Here is a 17,658-nt window from a genome sequence, read left to right as displayed (position 1 = left end):
GGCTCACTGCAACCTCCACCTCCCGGGTTCAAGCAATTCTCTGCCTTAGCCTTCTGAGTAGCTGGGAGTACAGGCACCCACCACCATGCCTAGTTAATTTTTGTATTTTTAGTAGAGATGGGGTTTCAGCATGTTGGCCAGGCTGGTCTTGAACTGCTGGCCTCGTGATCCATCCACCTCGGCCTCCCAAAGTGCTGGGATTACAGGCGTGAGCCACTGCACCCAACCTGCAAATGTCTTATTTCTTATTTAGCATCTCTTTTATTTGGTCCATCATGAATCCTATGTAATCTAACCTGTTCCAAAAGTCAGAAAGTGAAACAGGTCCTGGTTCATTATATTAAAGCAGAGTAGCTTTAGATTTGAAAATAGCAGGAGAAATGTTAGGAGAAAAAAATGAGTGAAAGATGCTATATCAAGTTTTAATAACATTTGTAATAGAAATTAGTTGCACAGGAATTCAAACACCTTAGAAGCCAGTGGAATTCTAAAAAGAATGTGAAGCGTTCCCCAATTAAATCCAGTAATCTCAAATAGCTACTAATAATTCCTGAGCCACAATTTTTCTCAAATACTTAGTATTCTAAGGTACTATATGAAGTGCAACTCACAGTTTGGCTACAGAAGGTTTAAATTACCTTCTCTATCAACTATTCTACAAATAAACCTTTAATACTAGATCAGTATTAATTGCACACTTGCTTATTAAAAAAAAGTAAATGTATCAATTGATTTAGCCTAATTTTACTTTTATTTATAAGCTTTTCTATACTATAGAAAGAATATGAAGATAACATCTAAAAGGTCCATAATTCTATGACCCAGATAGCCCCATTTATTCTTTTTATCTTAGAAAGGAATTGTTGTTTTTTTATTTAAGAGATAGGGTCTCACTATGTTGCTCAGGCTGGTCTCAAACTTCTGGCTTCAAGCAACCCTCCCACCTCAGCCTCCTCAGTGGCTAGGATTAAAAGTGAGTCACTGTGCCTGGCTTTAAGAAAGAAATGTCTATTATGTGGTTAGGGAATTCAAAAAAGTACAAAAAGCTATAAAATGAAAGGTAAACGTATTTCCCTTCTTCCTTTATGAAAAAAATTCTATGTATAAATATATAAATTTGCTTTCCATTTATTCAGAACAATTTACTCTTCTGCCCCTTTCTTTTCTCATTTAGTAATCTGTTTTAGTCTACTTTCCAAGCTCTTCCTTAATTGCAACTAATTTCACCATTTTCAATATGTGGCTACAGGAATTAGATATTCTAGATTTATCTTCTGGTAAGTGCTCTATTAAATCTTCATTGATGTGTGAGACCACAGTCCTGATTGAGTATTATTTACCTTCTGTCAGCATCTACTCCTGACCCCTTGCTCCCAGAGGTGGTATCTTACTGTTTTGCACTTGAGTCCTCTCTGCTTCTTCCAGTCTGAATTAAACTGGAAAAGGCAGCCAGTTTAAAGGAAATAACTACAAGGAAAACTCCAAGGAGGCTCTGCTTGCTGGTACACAGCATAGCAGTGAACAAAAGCAGGAATGGAACCTTCAGGAGTCACAATATTAGGATTGAATCAGAGGCTTAAAAGCAACATTTGTTCCAGTTGGATACATTTACCATTTCTACCCCTCTTAGTTTTGCAAGCCTAAGCTTTGTGGGTTCCAGGCCCTGGCTTCTGCCAGCTCTGATGGGAAAGCATCATGAGCTGCTGAAATTGAATTCCTTCTCTAGTACCTTCTCTGGATAGGCAATAAAGTAGTGGAGCAAAAGGGTGGAAGAACACTTCCTGGCCAACTTCATGCCCACTTCAGAGCCAGAATCAGGAAGCTGTTATGCCAGGGAGTATCTGAGAAGAGCTGAAAGCTGAAGTTGCTCCTTCTCTGATGCATGAGGCAATCAAAAACTGAAGGCGGCTGATGATGTCTGCAGGGACAGACAACACTGACTCCCACGTTGTGAACTCTGCACAGATGCTATATCAGAACTCAAACTGGCCGGATGTGGCTCATGCCTGTAACCCCAGCACTTTGGGATGCCAAAGTGGGTGGATCACTTGAGCTCAGGAGTTCAAGACCAGTTTGGCCAACATGGTGAAAGCCTGTCTCTATTAAGAAATACAAAAATTAGAAAAGGGTGGTGGTGGGCACCTGTAGTCCTTGCTACTAGGGAGGCTGAGGCAGGAGAACCACTTGAACCCAGGAGGCGGAAGTTGCAGTGAGCTGAGATCATGCCACTGCACTCCGGCCTGGGCAACAGAGTGAGATTCTGTCTTAAAAAACAAAACAAAACAAAAAAAACAAAAAACCCTCAAACTGCTAGTGACTTTCACAGGTAATCTATGGTCTGAAAATATAATTGAATCTATTAAATAATTAAGACTATCATCCTGGAGAACAAAGAAACAGGACCAAGCAAGGTCTTTGGTATGCTTAGAGTAACAAGCAGAGACTCAATATCAGGCCAGGAAAAAGGGATTGAAATCATGAAGCATTCCTCCAGCCTCATGTGGGAAAGAAAAATGGAGATTAAAAACATGTTTCTTTTTAAATCATCTTTCTACTAGACATGGAATTTTTTTTTTTTTTGAGCTGTTCAATCTCTAATTTTGCCACATCAATATGTTTCCAAATAAGGGATCTCAAATTTTGGAACCTACTGAATATCTAAATGTAGTAAGAAAACAAAAACAAAACAAACAAATGGAAAGGATCCCAATCTGAAAAGCACCAAAACAAAAGAATGGCTTTACAAGTTCTGCTGACTCTCAAAGGCACAAAGTGTGCTCTGTGGCAGGCACCACAACCTGGCAAACAGTAGCAGGTCAGAAGGAAAGGCTGACTGAGCAGCCCATAAAGGAGCACTAATAGCTGAAGAGTCCACAAACTGCAACTTACACACTTTCTCTCCAGGAAGTAAAGTATGCCACATCCATTTCAAACAAGAGAATCCAATTACAAATTCTAAATCTGCCTAAGCTACAGGCCCTACGGGGGTCATGAAGAGCTCAGCTAACGCTAAGCTGACAAATGGGCTCTTTTTTTCTTTTTTCTTTTTTTTTTTTTTGAAATGGAGCTTTTTGCTCTTGTTACCCAGGCTGGAGTGCAATGGCGCGATCTCGGCTCACCGCAACCTCCGCCTCCTAGGTTCAGGCAATTCTCCTGCCTCAGCCTCCTGAGTAGCTGGGATTACAGGCACGCGCCACCGTGCCCAGCTAATGTTTTGTATTTTTAGTAGAGACGGGGTTTCACCATGTTGACCAGGATGGTCTCGATCTCTTGACCTCGTGATCCACCCGCCTCGGCCTCCCAAAGTGCTGGGATTGCAGGCTTGAGCCACCGCGCCCGGCCTCTTTTTTTCTAAATACTTTTAGAATGCATTTTATGTGACCATTTTGTACTTTACAACATCCACTTGGTGGTTGGTGCCTACAGTGGTAGGAGAAGCCAGAAGGAGGGTGAGAGAAACTGAATGGGTAAACCATATAGATACTCTCTTCTAGAAGAAGAAAAAAAGAAGCCAACAATTACTAAGCGAAGTTGGGTGGAACTGAGCTACTCTTCTGGCAATCCAGGGGGCAAACGCTTGTCACAGGCCTGGCCTATCTCCCCACTCTTTTCTCTATCCAAACACCTGTTCCTAGATAAGTCCTGCTCTCAGAATTGTAGGGGAATCATTAACAGAAAGGAAAATGTCTAAAGAACTTTCTGAGCTCTCTAACCAAATGTGAATAGATCTCATTTCAGTCTTCGAGTGCCCCCTCAAACTGCCACTTTTCCTAGATGCATTAGCAGTATTCTAAGGAAGTAACATGGCAATATGTTTTCTTTTTAATTTACAAATGATGGCTATGCCCCAAACTTCATGACACATTTTTTTGTTATCCTATGTCCTTTATTTTACAGAAGTGTAAAACCTTAGAAAAATTTCAAAAGGATATATGCTTTCTGTAAATAGTAAGGTAAGGAGAGGTTTTGATACTGAGTTTGATTTCCAAGTAGACTAAGGAAGGAGAAAATTATAGTTGGGTGAGGACATGGCAGGGAGAGGAATTTGAGGAAGCGAGAAAACCTCCTTTAGAAACAGCAGAATCTGAGCAATTTGAAGGTAGATCGCTACACCATTAAAGTAGAATAGATGTTTAATACAAATTGAGTGAATAACTATACATATGTTTTCATAGGGATTCTATAATAACATTACTATCCAATAGGTTAAATAGGCTTTTGTGAGTTATCAGTTACACACGCAATATTTCTATAATGTGCAAATGTGTCCCAGCTTTCAAACAGCTAATTCATATATGAACTTTTGGAACATAACCCATTTACTATTAAGAATTATTATTTAAAAAAACAAACATTATAAGAGTATGGCAAGTAGGTATAAGGAAAGGGTCATAGGTAATCATATTTTAGAGCTAGTTGGAAAAGGAAGTTCATTTAATATGTGTAGCTAACCATTTAGATTTTTAAAAATATCTTAGAAATCTCACCTGTGTTCCTCAATTAGTACTTTTGGATAAATTATTCAATTTCCTTTAGGTAAGATTTTCTGGCAGGCTAAACTTGACTTTGTAACAAATATTTGTTAGCAAAAATAAGGTTAACTACTCATACCTGAAAAAAATTTCATTTTTAAAATATTTCTAAAAAATGATTTTTTTTTTTTTAAAGACAGGGTCTCACTCTGTTATCCAGGCTGGAGTGCAATGATGTGATCCTACCTCACTGCAGCTTCAAACTCCTGAGCTCAAGTGATCCTCCTGCCTCAGGCTCCCTAGCAGCTGGGACTATAAGTGCATGCCACAACGTCCAGCTGATATTTTTATTTTTTATAGAGACAGAGTCTCACTTTGTTGCCAAGGGCTTGGGGATGGAGGCAGGAAACCAGCATTGGTCTTGAACTCCTGGCTTCATGCCACCCACCCACCAAAGCACTGTGTGAGCTACCACACCCATCCTAAAAGAAGAGTTTTTTAAATCATATGAAATCACTGTAGACAAGCATTTATTAAACCTCAAAGCCATTTCTGACGAACAGGAAAGATTCAAAGAATAGCTAATACCAGTATTATTACTGAGAATTGTATTTCATGCAAGGAAAATTTACCTTCTCTATCTATAGCTCACCAAATTGATTCTAGAAGATTTTGATCATAAGAAAAATCACGTTAAAGTAATACATGAACACTGTCTAGCAGAATGGTCAAATTAATGTGACCACATTAAAAATGGTACAAATGTGAAAGTTGCTAGCAGTTTGAGTTCTAATATAGCATCTGTGCAGAGTCCACAAAGCAGGAGTCGGTGCTGTCCGCCCCCTGTGGGCGTCATCGGCCACCTTCACCAGTTTTTCATTGCCTCTTCTAACAGAGGAAGGAGCAGCTTCAGCTTTCTGCCTTTCTCAGCACTCCCCGGTGGAATAGCCCCCTGACCCTGGCTTTGAAGCAGGCATGAAGGTGGCCAGGAAGTATTCTTCCACCCTTTAGCTTCACTTCTGTATTTCTTATCCAGCGAAGGTGCCGGAGAAGCAATTCTATCTCAGCTAGCCCAAGAGGCTCTCCCATCAGAGTTGGCAGAAGCCACGGCAGGAACCAATGCAGGTTTCCTACCTCCATCCCCAAGCCCTTGGCCCACTTCAAAGAGATGCCTAGAAGCCAAATAGATTTGTTGCTATGAATTTAGTTAGCTGACTTATCACTGTGTTGCATAATTCTTTCCCTAGGGTAGAGCTAACACCATCTCACCAGCAGCTCCCCAAAGCTCCCTGCTACTTGCAATGATCAATACAAGAACCATCTGGGGTTATAAAAATACCAATATTGATCTGACTTACATCAACCTGAGGTCACTTAGCTAAGATTACCTATAAGAATGACAATTTCATCTAAATTTTTAGGGATACAGACAGAATTCACAGTAATTTCATAGGATCCTACAATGAAACATCAGCTGATAATACATTTTAGTTTCTATTCATCTGTAAATTATTGTAAACCAGCTTTAAAAGTTTGCCAATTCTCATTTCATTAGGAAAAAAAAATCTTCACCCATTTTACAAAACTCAACTTTACCAAAAAGTTTAGGCTGATTTTAAAAGCTAGAAAAACTATTCTAATACTACTCAATGTTCAAAAATGTTAGTTATACATCTTTATAATTGGTTTTAGATTATTGCAAACCTTTATGATTACCTAAATACATGCTTCGTATTCTAATTAGAAGTGTCCATGTATGTAGGTGCTAATTCCAAATACTTATTCAACTTGCCTAGGAAGGTCTACAGATTACCTCTCTAAGAAAAGTTGCCTGAGCCAAAGCTAATAAAAGAAATAATTCTACAACACCAAAACGCCACTAAAAATCTTCAACGGAAACTATAAAATAGAAGAAACACAGACAGCTCCAGCTTTCCAAGGAAAATAAGACAAAACTACTGTTAACAGTAACAGCAGAAGCAGCAACTGTGAAAACCATTTATTATAATAGGCATTGTGCTAGAAGCTTTATATAATCACATCTAATTCCTATAGACACCTAGCAAGGCAGGCAATTAGCATCCACATTTAACACTGAAAACACAGAGGCAGAAATTAGAAGTGGTCAGAAAGGGTCTGAATCTAACCTGGTTTGACTCCAAAATTTGCTTGGTTTTCATTCATCACGCTCATTCCTGAGAAAGGGATTAGACAAACTCACTGCTGGGCTATCTGGAGAAGACTGAGATGGGGTTCAGGAGCCTGAGTGCAGGTGCATTTTTTTTTCCTTTCATTTGTTTTTTTTCTGATGAGAGAAAGCAACAAGAGGGGCTGTGCCCACGATGACCTGTTCTGACCCTAGGAGAGCTTCCCTCACTGCTTTGTAAAAGTTCAGCCATGCATGGGCAAGCATGCACACAGTCACGACGAGTTTTACTATTTCATAATATTGATGAAGACACAATAAAGTCACAGTTAGTCATAAAGAAAAACTGACAGGTCTCCAAGACTACAGAATTTCTAGAAGCAAGACCTTTGGGAAAATGATACAAAATCCACTTGCTACGAAAACTGTATTTTTCTTCTTTTTTCTTTCTCGCCTCCCTTCTCCCCAGCTCCCAGCTTAATTAAAAGGTATAAAGTGAAGAGAGAACAATAAACAATTATCATGGTAATTTAATAGTAGATAAAAGATAAATGTTTCAACAGCTTTCTCTGCCAAAATTCAGGCTACAGAATATAGGTGTTCAGAAAGTACAATGTACAACTGTTTTAAATCTTACTGATTTGTGTTTCATTGAAGTGAGATCTTAATTTTATGTTCAACTGCACTACTGATAGGTTACTATCTGCTATGGTTTGAATGTATGTATCTGCCAAAATTAGCATGATGGGACCTATGACCCAATTCCATAGTGCTAAGAGGTGGGGCCCTCAGGTGATTAAGTCATAAGGCTCGAATTAGTACCCTTATAAAAGGGCACGAGGGTGCTAACTAGGCTCCTTTTTTGCCCATCTTTTCTGCACATGAGGACACATTATGGGGCCCTCTTGTCCTTTTTGCGCCTTTTACTATGTGAGGACGCAATAAGAAGGCTCTCACCAGACACTGCAGGCCAGCATCTTGATCGGGCTCAAGAAAATAAAGTTATTTTATATTATCTAGTCTCAAGTTTTTGTTATTAGCAGCATAAACGTTCTAAGACAACACCTGAAAAATGTGTGCATAATGTATAAAATCTCTAGGATGCACTTAGGTGAACAAGGCCACACTGCTCCTATATTCTAGGAATTACAGTCACACGAGCCAGCCACCCTTACCCCTTTTTTTATCTTACAAACCAAAATGCAGTCACTTTCTGACCCTCTACATTTTGCTTCCCACTTAATAATTTTATTCACTGGGCTGTCATAAAGAGTTTGAGCTCTTCTAGTTCAGAATTAAGCCAGTATTACGTCAACAATTAAGCAAACCTAAGCAGCTTTTTTTTTCCTTTAAGAGTAAAGGCCTGGAAGAAAGGAAACCGTGGTGAGACAGCAATAAAAATGCAGTGAAAAGAGAGCAAGAAGCTGAAGTACAGACTGATACAGGGAGTGGCTGGCTCAGTGGCTCGCTTCATGCCTGGTCTCGCTCCTTCTTTGAAGGGTAGACTTGGGCTGATGGCTAGTTTAATTGTGCTGGGTTCCATTTGAACTCAATTTACTACAATGAGCTGCTGGCCAAGCTGGGCAAGTTAGTTCGGATGGCTAGAGCAGGAGCTTGAAGGTCAAAGCACCAGCCCTGTCTGAGTTCACCCACAACAGAATTCTGTAGCATGATCACAGACAAGTACAATGACAAATGGGTGGGAGGTGTGTGCCGGGTGACTATGAATATGACTCAGCACAATATTTAATGAGCAGTCACTGTTCCAGGCATTAATAATACAAAGATAATCGTACTGAGGTTAAAGTCTTCAAAAGCAGATAGACATAGAAATACATAATTAAAATATAATCTAGTAAGTACCATGATAGAGATCTCCATAGCAGCACAGAGACAGGTAAGGGAGGTTTCCTGGAATAAGGGACATCTGGGCTGACCCTAAACAGTGAATAGGCATGTGAGTGGGGGGCACCCCTTGCCAAGGAGAGGGCATCATAAACAAAAGCAGAACTTATGCCATCAGTCATAGGGAAAAAGAAGAGGATACATATCAGCTTTTTATCAACTCAACTACAAAACCTATTAACTTCTTTGTAAATGAAAAATTGCATCTTTACTCACTTAAAAATGCTTTTTGTTAAAATAAGAATTTTTTCTCATTTGTTGCAAGGGGGAAACTATACATTTTGTATATTACATGTTTACTGCTTTGTAGTTTTAGAAGATGAAAATAAAACTTTAATAATAATTAAGATCTAAGAATTATGACAATGAGCAGAGAAGTCCAAGGACACAACACTCTCAAATGCCAAACAGCCTAGTATTAGTATAAAATTATTTTTAAAGTCTTCACAAAAAAAAAAAAAAACCCTCCCCTAACTTCCTCTCTCCCCAGTCTCTTGGTAATCTCTATCCTACTCCCTACTTAAGAGTTCAGCTTTTTTTACTCCACTTAACAGTGAGATCATGCGGCACCTCTCTGTGCCTGGCATATTTCACTTAATATAATGTCCTCCAGGTTCATCCATGTTGTCCCAAATGACAGTATTTTTTTCTTTTTTTGGAGACAGAGTCTTGCTCCGTCATCAGGCTGGAGTGCAGTGGCACGACTTCAGCTCACTGCAATCTCTGCATCCTATATTCAAGCAATTCTCCTGCCTTAGCCTCCCGAGAGCTGGGACTACAGGCACACACCACCACACCAGCTAATTTTTGTATTTTTAGTTGAGACGGGGTTTCACCATGCTGGCTAGGATGGTCTTGATCTCTTGACCTCGTGATCTTACCTGCCTTGGCCTTCCAAAGTGCTGGGATTACAGGCATGAGCCACCGCGCCCAGCAGAATTTTCTTATTTTTTAAAGCTAAATACTAATCCATTGGGGGTGTGTGTGTGTGTGCGCATGTGTGTATGTGTGTGTGTGTGTGTGTGTGTGTATACACATGACATTTTCTTTATTCATTCATCCGTTGATGAACACAGGTTGATTCTATATCTTGGCTGTTGTGAATAGTGCTGTAATAAACATGGGATTTTACAGAGATCTCTTCAACACATGCTAATTTCATTTCTGGCAGACCTATACCCACCAGCATAACATAAGCTTAAAGACTTATTTTAAAGATAATTTTGTTTTTGTATTAAGAGGCAGTATATTTTAATATTTTATCATTTTCTCCTAATATATACCATCAAAACCACTTATATGCAACCCCATTTACCTATGGTGCTGTGTTTATATTGCAAAAAAGAAGTTCAGGAAATAGTAACATAGAGCAGAAAATGTTCATGAAATCAAATAATTAGAGCTACAGTTCACTACTTCGCTCATAAAATTAATGTTGTTTTAGTAACTGTTTCCTTAGTATGTCTAATGATTTTATCTTTTTATTCATTTTGCCATTAAATTTTGCTATTCTTCCTTCCCCTGTTTTGATCATGCATACCTTTGCAAATCTAGGAACTCTGCTATTAGCCCCTTAAGCTGAAGATCAGGGCATGAAACTTCAGAGTTTCGCGGCCCCTAGAGATGGTCAAGAATCCCTCTCCCCCAGCACCCGATGACAGAAGATGCTTTGAGTAGTTACAAATTCCAGACTACAGGTCGGGGTGTGGTGGCTCCAACCTGTAATCCCAGGACTTTGGAATGCTAAGGTGGGAGGATTTCTTGAACCCAGGAGTTTTACATCAGACTGGATAACATAGGGAGACCCTTTCTCTACAAAAAATAAAATAAAATTAGCTAGGCACGATGGTGCAAGCCTGCTGTCTCAGTTACTTGGGAGGCTGAGGTGGGAAGATTGCTTGACGCTGGTAGAGGTAGAGGCTGCAAGTGAGCTGTGATCATGCCACTGCACGCCAGCCTGAGCGACAGAACAAGACCCTGTCTCAAAACAAGAACAACAACAAACTAATTTCAAACTACAAAGTAAATCTTCCCAATTTCCTGCCATGAATTTTTGGATCAAACATGAAACTTTTAAAAAGTGATACTGATGGCTGGGCATGGTGGCTCATGCCTGTAATCCCAGCACTTTGGGAGGATGAAGCAGGTGGATGACTTGAGGTCAGAAGTTTAAGACCAGCCTGGCCAACACGGTGAAAGCCCATCACTACTAAAAACACAAAAAATTAGCCTAACATGGTGGTGCATGCCTGTAATCCCGGCCACTGTAGAGGCTGAGACAGGAGAATCACTTGATCTTGGGAGGCAGAGGTTGCAGTGAGCTGAGATCGCCCCACTGCACTCCCGCCTGGGCGACAGAGTAAAACTGTCTAAAAAAAAAAAAGTGATACTTAAAATAGTTCTTATAAAACAAAGTTTCAAAGCTCTTCTGTTTAAAATAGTGGTCCTTATTTGAGGGTTTGTATGAAAATCACCTGTGGGCTTTTAACACCGTGCAGTCCAAGTCTCACCCAGACCAGCTGAGCTGCAATCTTGAGGCACTACTCTCAGCTGTGTATTTCTAAATGGCTCCCTAAAGGATTCTGATGTACATCCCAAGTTTAGAAGCACTGACTCACAGAATTTCAACTAGAATCATCTCCCACATGCTAAAGTGATTTTTCACATTCTTCACTGGTTGGCAAAACACCAAGGTTCTGGGTTTCCTGAACCAATGGTTTAAGAGATGCTGATGGGCTTCAGCCTCCCCCTAGACCAGCTGCCTTCAAACTGAGATATGTGTGCTCCTAAGGGTACCGAAAGGCTTTCCATGAAAAGGATTTTAAAAGTTTTTGTGCTTTGGACTCCTCTGGCACCTGGTAAAGTCAGGCTGAATCCCTTCTCAGGATAACACTTTTAAATGCATAAATCAAAACAGCATTAACAAGAAAATATAACCATATTCAGGATAACTATAGTTTAAATATGGTTATGCTTAAATATGGTTAAAACAATCCATATTTTAATACATTAAAATATGTATACTGTAGAAATATATGTGTTCTTTTATTAACCCAGTAAATAATAAAATCTAGGGGCATGTCTAATAACTGTCATGATTTCAAAGTAGTGATCAGTTCAAACCACCTCTTGAGGTATCTGAAACAACTCTGATAAGAAAACATCTGACTTCCGTTGATGCTCACACTACTTTAGGTTTGTTGCTTACATTTGTAATTAAAGGAAATGCTCAATTTCTAGGTGAGGTTAGTGGAAAAAAAAGATGAAATTATTTTCCTCATCCAAATTCACAAACACTTGGAGTTAAAAACCTTACTTTAATATGTGTACGTGGGGGGTTAAAAAGCAATCAGTTTCCAGATTCTTTCCTAAAACCTTTTATACCTTGTTTCTCACATACATTCCCCTTCTACTTTTTTTTTTTTTTTTTTTGAGATGGAGTCTTGCTCTGTCACCCTGGCTGGAGTGCAGTGGTGCAATGCTGGCTCACTGCAACCTCCACCTCCTGGGTTCAAGCGATTTTCTGCCTCAGCCTCCCTAGTAGTTGGGACTACAAGCACATGCCACCAGACCCAGCTAATTTTTGTATTTTTAGTACAGGGGGATTTCACCATGTTGGCAAGGCTGATTTTGAACTCCTGATCTCAAGTGATGTGCCTGCCTTGGCCTCCTAAAGTGCTTAGATTATAGGCATGAGCCACCGAGCCCAGCCCCCTCTACTTTCATAAGGCACACCTGTTACGCATCCTGAATATTACGTGGTTTATTGTTCGGGGTGCTAAAACCTCTGAAGTGTCACTGAAGAAACGAGAAAATGCCCTGCTCCTGTAGAAGTGCCCTTAAGAGCAAAACAAGAAATACTGTGAGAGCAGGGCCTTGCTTCATGCAGGTGAAAAGGCTTCTGTCTCCTTTGTATTAATGCATCATTGTCAAAAGGCACAAATTAATACTGATAGTCTGCGACTTACGATGGTTTGATTTACAGTATTATTCGACTTTATTCCATGTTATATCACGTCAAAATTTCCTCACTTTTTAAGTCCATTGTATGTTTTACAAATTTATTTTCTAAGGTATGTGAAAACAAAAATGTTTGAAGCATGACCAACATTTCTCAAAGCCTATGAGAAATCAGCTTCGGAGCATGGAGGTTCATGAGCCTCCTTCATCAGAAACACCGTGGGTATTTATTTAAAACGCAGATACCTATGCCCCAACTCAGATGTACGAAATCTGAATCTCCATGATTGGGTCTGGGAATTGGCACTTTGAAACAAGAATCATACTTGAATCTGATGTATACCAAAGTTGAGAACCACTGCACTATGCTACTGTACTGCTTTGCTTAAATCTTCCAGACACTATTGTTTCAGCCATTTTCCGGACCCATATTTATCCTTTCAATCTATAGATAGGCGTTTGTTACAAGCTAAATGATATGAACTCAACACAAGACATTGATGCTTATTCAGAATTTGATGGGAAGTGACCAGAGACAAGGCCAATAGAAACCATCTCTTGGTGCATCACTTAGCAATTTTCAGTGGTATAGAATAGTGATGTTTTCCTTAACCTGTTCCTTATAATTTGTTATCAATTTTGGATAAGCTGTAAACAAGCCCATAATAGAATAGGGAGGCAAATATTCCTTTTTAAAAAAACATGGCTCTACCATGTGAACTAATAATTAAACAATGGCTCTGCTATCAAATTATCGTCAGAAAGAAGCGTTAGAGCTCCAAGCATTTGGTGTTCCATGGATGCTTTAAGCTTTTAAAAAATTTTCTAGGCTAAAATTACATTAATCATGCTACTTGAAGCTTCAGTTTTGGGCCTTCCATGCATAAAACTTCAACAAATGTCTCAGTTTAAAATTATTCTTGAAGAGGTCTGACCCTGCTACTCTCTACTTTGTAGAGGTAAGATGTGCCGACTAACTGCTCAAGCCTACACCTTTGTTACATCTCTCCATTTTCATATAATGCAACGAGTTCAACTGTTGGTTAGAGCATGTGATTCCACTAGTAACTGACAATGAAGGAGTTAAGGACCATCCATCCCACACTGTGCCAATTTGGCATATTTATTATTTCAAGCTGAAACTACTTGAGAAACTAATTGCAGAAAGGCCTTTCTGATCTGTCCTTTCTTAAGGTGGCAAGCCATAAAAATTCCTTTGAGGATGCCTTCCCTCCACTAGAGACAGAAAATAACTTTTATCGCCAGAGGTTGGAAGCTGCTGCTGCAATGAACCTGTACAAATAAACTTACTGAAGAAACCTTATCTTAAACTAGCTTTACACCCCCCAACAACAGATCTCCTAGTGACCTCTAGAATTTACTGCCCCAGCCCAGATCCCTTTGTCCCGTCATTTCTTCACAAATTTATTATTCCTTGTCCAAAAAGTACAAAAGCTATCTGCTTTGGCCATTTCTTTGAACCCTTACTCTGTTGTACTCCCTATGTACGTGTAAAAATTTATAAAATCTCTATCCTTTTCTCCTGTTCATCTGTCTTATGTTAATAGGATTCCTAGAACCAGCCAAAAATCCCACTTAAGAACTAAGATGGGTAGAGGTGACTTTTAGCCTCTCACAACCACCTATTAATTTTCCATGGACTTGCCAAGAAGTGAGATCTTGAATTTGTCACTCAGTAGCCAGCAAAAGCTCAGTTCCAAGAAGCCATATTCATGGAGGACATACAGGAGGCACATTCATCGATATTTTCCAAAATCTATCCCAAACTAAGAGCTGTGTAATGAATAAGATTGTCTCTGTAAAAAGGTATAACAAGATTTTGTTATATGTGTATAAAGATATAACAAAAACTGAGTTTCTTCTATACTCTCACAACCCAATCAACAGACAGCACTTACTGTGACCTCTAGTTGCCAAAATGTGTGGGGATTTTTTCATACCAGCAATGAATTCTGCAGCAGACACCAGCTGGATATCCTCTAATTCAATTCAATTCTGATACTACCTGTTGTAAATTGGAGTTCTGACAACCCCTCCTCATGGTTCAGTTAATTTGCTAGTGCAGCTCACAGAACTCAGGGAAACACACTTACTGATTCATTATAAAGCGTATTACAAAGGATACTGATGAACACCAGATCATCAGAGGTGGAGAGGGCACAGCATGGGAGAAGGGACATAACACCATGCAGGAATTTCCACATGTTCAACCTTCTGGAAGCTCCCCAACCCAGTCCTTTTGAGCTTTTATGGAAGCCTAATGGTGATAACCTTCACCCCTTCTCTCCAACCAAGAAGTTGGGGAGGTGGGAGTGGGGTTGAAAATCCTGCCTTAGTCTTTCCTGTGACCAGCTCCAACCTGAGACTACTTAGGGGCTGATGCCACCAGGAATCTCATTCGCATACAAAAACACACATCACTTTAGAGATTCCAAGAATTTCAGGAGTTTGCATGCCAGAAAAAAAAATGAGAACAAAGAACAAATACATATTTCACAATATCACAATCTGCTTTTAAGGCTAATCAACAACGTTAGCATACCAGACACCCATATTTGAAAAAGTCAGTGTTGTAACATTGAATGCTCAGTCTGCTTTCAATGTTTTATTAATAATTTCTACACAGAACAGTCAAGGATAATTTTTTTTTAATTTAAGCATTTATACGGTAATGACCAAATTATTTTAAACAAAAACATCTCCCCCACAAACATTTTTGGGTATAAAATTTGTCTCCGCTGACATCCTAAGTCCATGGGTAAGTTATACAACTTCACAAGCAGCCACTGGAATGTATTCTATTTCTATATGCAAAGAGACTATCCTTTTCTATCTGTATCATGGTATTAACAATACCAACCTCTACTGAGGTTTAATCTAAGGAACATGAAACTCATCCCCCCAAAACTTGTTGTGTCTCTTGCTTAGATATTGCTGAGGTTACATCTGAACATTACATAGAAATTACTTTACAGTGATAGTATTGAGAATAATTGTATTCTAAGTAACAGATTCCTTTTCTCTCAAGTGAGTTGAACATCTGGCAAGGCTTCCCATTTGTAACTGCAGTTTGAAAGCTTAGGGGCAGATTGTGATCCACTCAAAGGACTTGCCTTTGGAAGCGCATTATTTCCCGTTCCATTCTATCTTTGAACTTTTGGTTCATCTTTTTTTCTTTCTCAAACATTTCTAATTTATGGTACTGCATTATCCTTTAGGTGTTCTTGTAAGCAATTTTAGAACAATGAAGAGTATCACAAATTTTTCAAAAAAACAGGAAAAAAGTTTTAATATTATTTGAATTAAGATTTACACTTTATGATAATACATGTTAAACTGTAATACTTAAGGAAAAATTTAAAGTCTCAATGATTGTCTGAATAAGTGGGTGTTCTTTCCAAAATAATGTCAGGTACTTGGTAAAGTTAAGAAAAAAACCTCTTGTATCAGTATCAGTTTATTCTGAGTCATCACCTAAAACTTTTCTTAAGCAATGACTTTCATATGACACTGTGCTGCTAAAATACCATATTAAAATGCCAACTTTTCCCAAAAATCAAGCATGCTCAAGCAGTTAGAAATAAGAAGCTGTTTAAAGACTCTGAAGGAGTAAGTCCGTCCTGGGAATCAGGTAACAATGCTCTGGTGTCTGTGCAGGAAAAACATTACGTATGAAACTAACTTGCAATAAGGTCCTTTTAGCAACATGATTATTAAAAAAAAAAACAAACAACAACACTTCTATCATGAGTCTTGCCTTTTAAAAGGCTATGGTTAATGACTATGAATTCTTACAAAGGACTCCCATTCTACAAAACGGCATTATAGCAACGCCTGAGAGATACAAGATCCAGAATGAAAAAGAAGAGAAAGTAATAAAGCAATCCTTTCTATCAGTTGCCGAGAAAGGGAAGGAAAGAAACTATTAATATTTTATTATCTTTGAAAAAGCCTCATGTACTGTTAGAATGACTAGAAGAATCCTTCCCCCATCCATCAATGCATCTGCTCCCCACTTAAAGCATGCCTACATACAATATTCTAGGTACCAGGGACACAAAAGCGGTGTTCAGGTGGGGAAAAAAAAAAAAGAAAACTTAAGACAATTTAAATTTAACAAAGTTTAACTGAGCAAAGAACAATTTGAGAATCGTCCAGTTCCCCAAACCAGAAGAAATTCAGAGTCACTCCGTGCTACCATATGGTTGAAGATTTATGCAAAGAAAAAGGAAATTGATACACAGAAAATGGGAGTGAAGTGTAGAAACAGCCGGATTGGTCATAGCCCTGCATCTGCCTTATTTGAACATTGTTTGAACAACTGTCTGCTGTGATTGGCTGATACTTGGTGATTGCTGAGAGATTAGGTCTGCCTAATATCTGTCTAGACATCCAATTAAGTCACAGTTTACTATGTACCAGGAGACCTTTAGCCAAACTTAAAATATGTAAGGAGCCAGCTTCAGGCTAAACTTAATTTAAAGGGGGACAGAAGTATGCAGGGGCTCTGCCCACAGGGATGCGAGCATTAGCCAAGGATGGCACTAATGAACTTAAATGAGCAACTGGGATAAGGCCTCTGAGAGGGAAGAACACAGTTCTTGAAAGAATACAACAAAGGAACCTCAATAAAGGCAAGTATTTAAAATTCCATTTGCAGGCCAGGCATGGTGGCTCAAATCTGTAATCCCAGCACTTTGGGATTACGAGTGGGATCACCTGAGGTCAGGAGTTCGAGACCAACGGTGGCCAACATGGTGAAAACCTATCTCTACAAAAAATACACAATTAGCTAGGTGTGGAGGTGCATGCTTGCAATCCCAGCTACTCAGAAGGCTGAAGCAGGGGAATAGTTGGAACCTGGAGGCAGAGGCTGCAGCAAGCTACGATTGTGTTACTGTACTCCGGCCTAGGTAACAAGAGCAAAATTCCATCTCAAAAAAAAAAAAAAAAAAAAAAAAAATTCTATTTGGCTTCTGTTTAAGTCTTTTATCCTTTCACCAACACAATTCTAAGTAGAAAAGTTATAACTAACTAAAACAAATTAGAATCCAAACATTTCCAAGATTTCTTCACATGTTTTAAAATAGCAATTTCCCACTAACAATAATCATAAATGTAGATTTTTTAACTGAATTTTTTGATTTTTTTTTT

General features: G+C 39.0%; 1 protein-coding gene across 13 annotated transcripts in view; it reads right to left on the bottom strand.

Annotated features, from left to right (window-relative positions):
* MAP7 (microtubule associated protein 7) overlaps nt 1-17,658 on the bottom strand; it is a 203,201-nt gene that overhangs the window by 84,756 nt on the left and 100,787 nt on the right. The window contains exon 1 of one of the 13 annotated variants that reach the window (XM_037739221.1): nt 6,620-6,640. The exons of the other annotated variants lie outside the window; for them this stretch is intronic. The gene's annotated coding sequence lies outside the window, so the exon portion shown is untranslated. Of the gene's footprint in view, nt 1-6,619; nt 6,641-17,658 lie in introns of those variants that run through there. 13 annotated transcript variants of the gene reach the window in all.

The sequence above is a fragment of the Cebus imitator genome, unplaced genomic scaffold (genome assembly GCF_001604975.1).
Source record: "Cebus imitator isolate Cc_AM_T3 unplaced genomic scaffold, Cebus_imitator-1.0 Scaffold65, whole genome shotgun sequence".
NCBI lineage: Eukaryota > Metazoa > Chordata > Mammalia > Primates > Cebidae > Cebus > Cebus imitator.
This window is presented reverse-complemented; position numbering and strand designations above follow the sequence as displayed.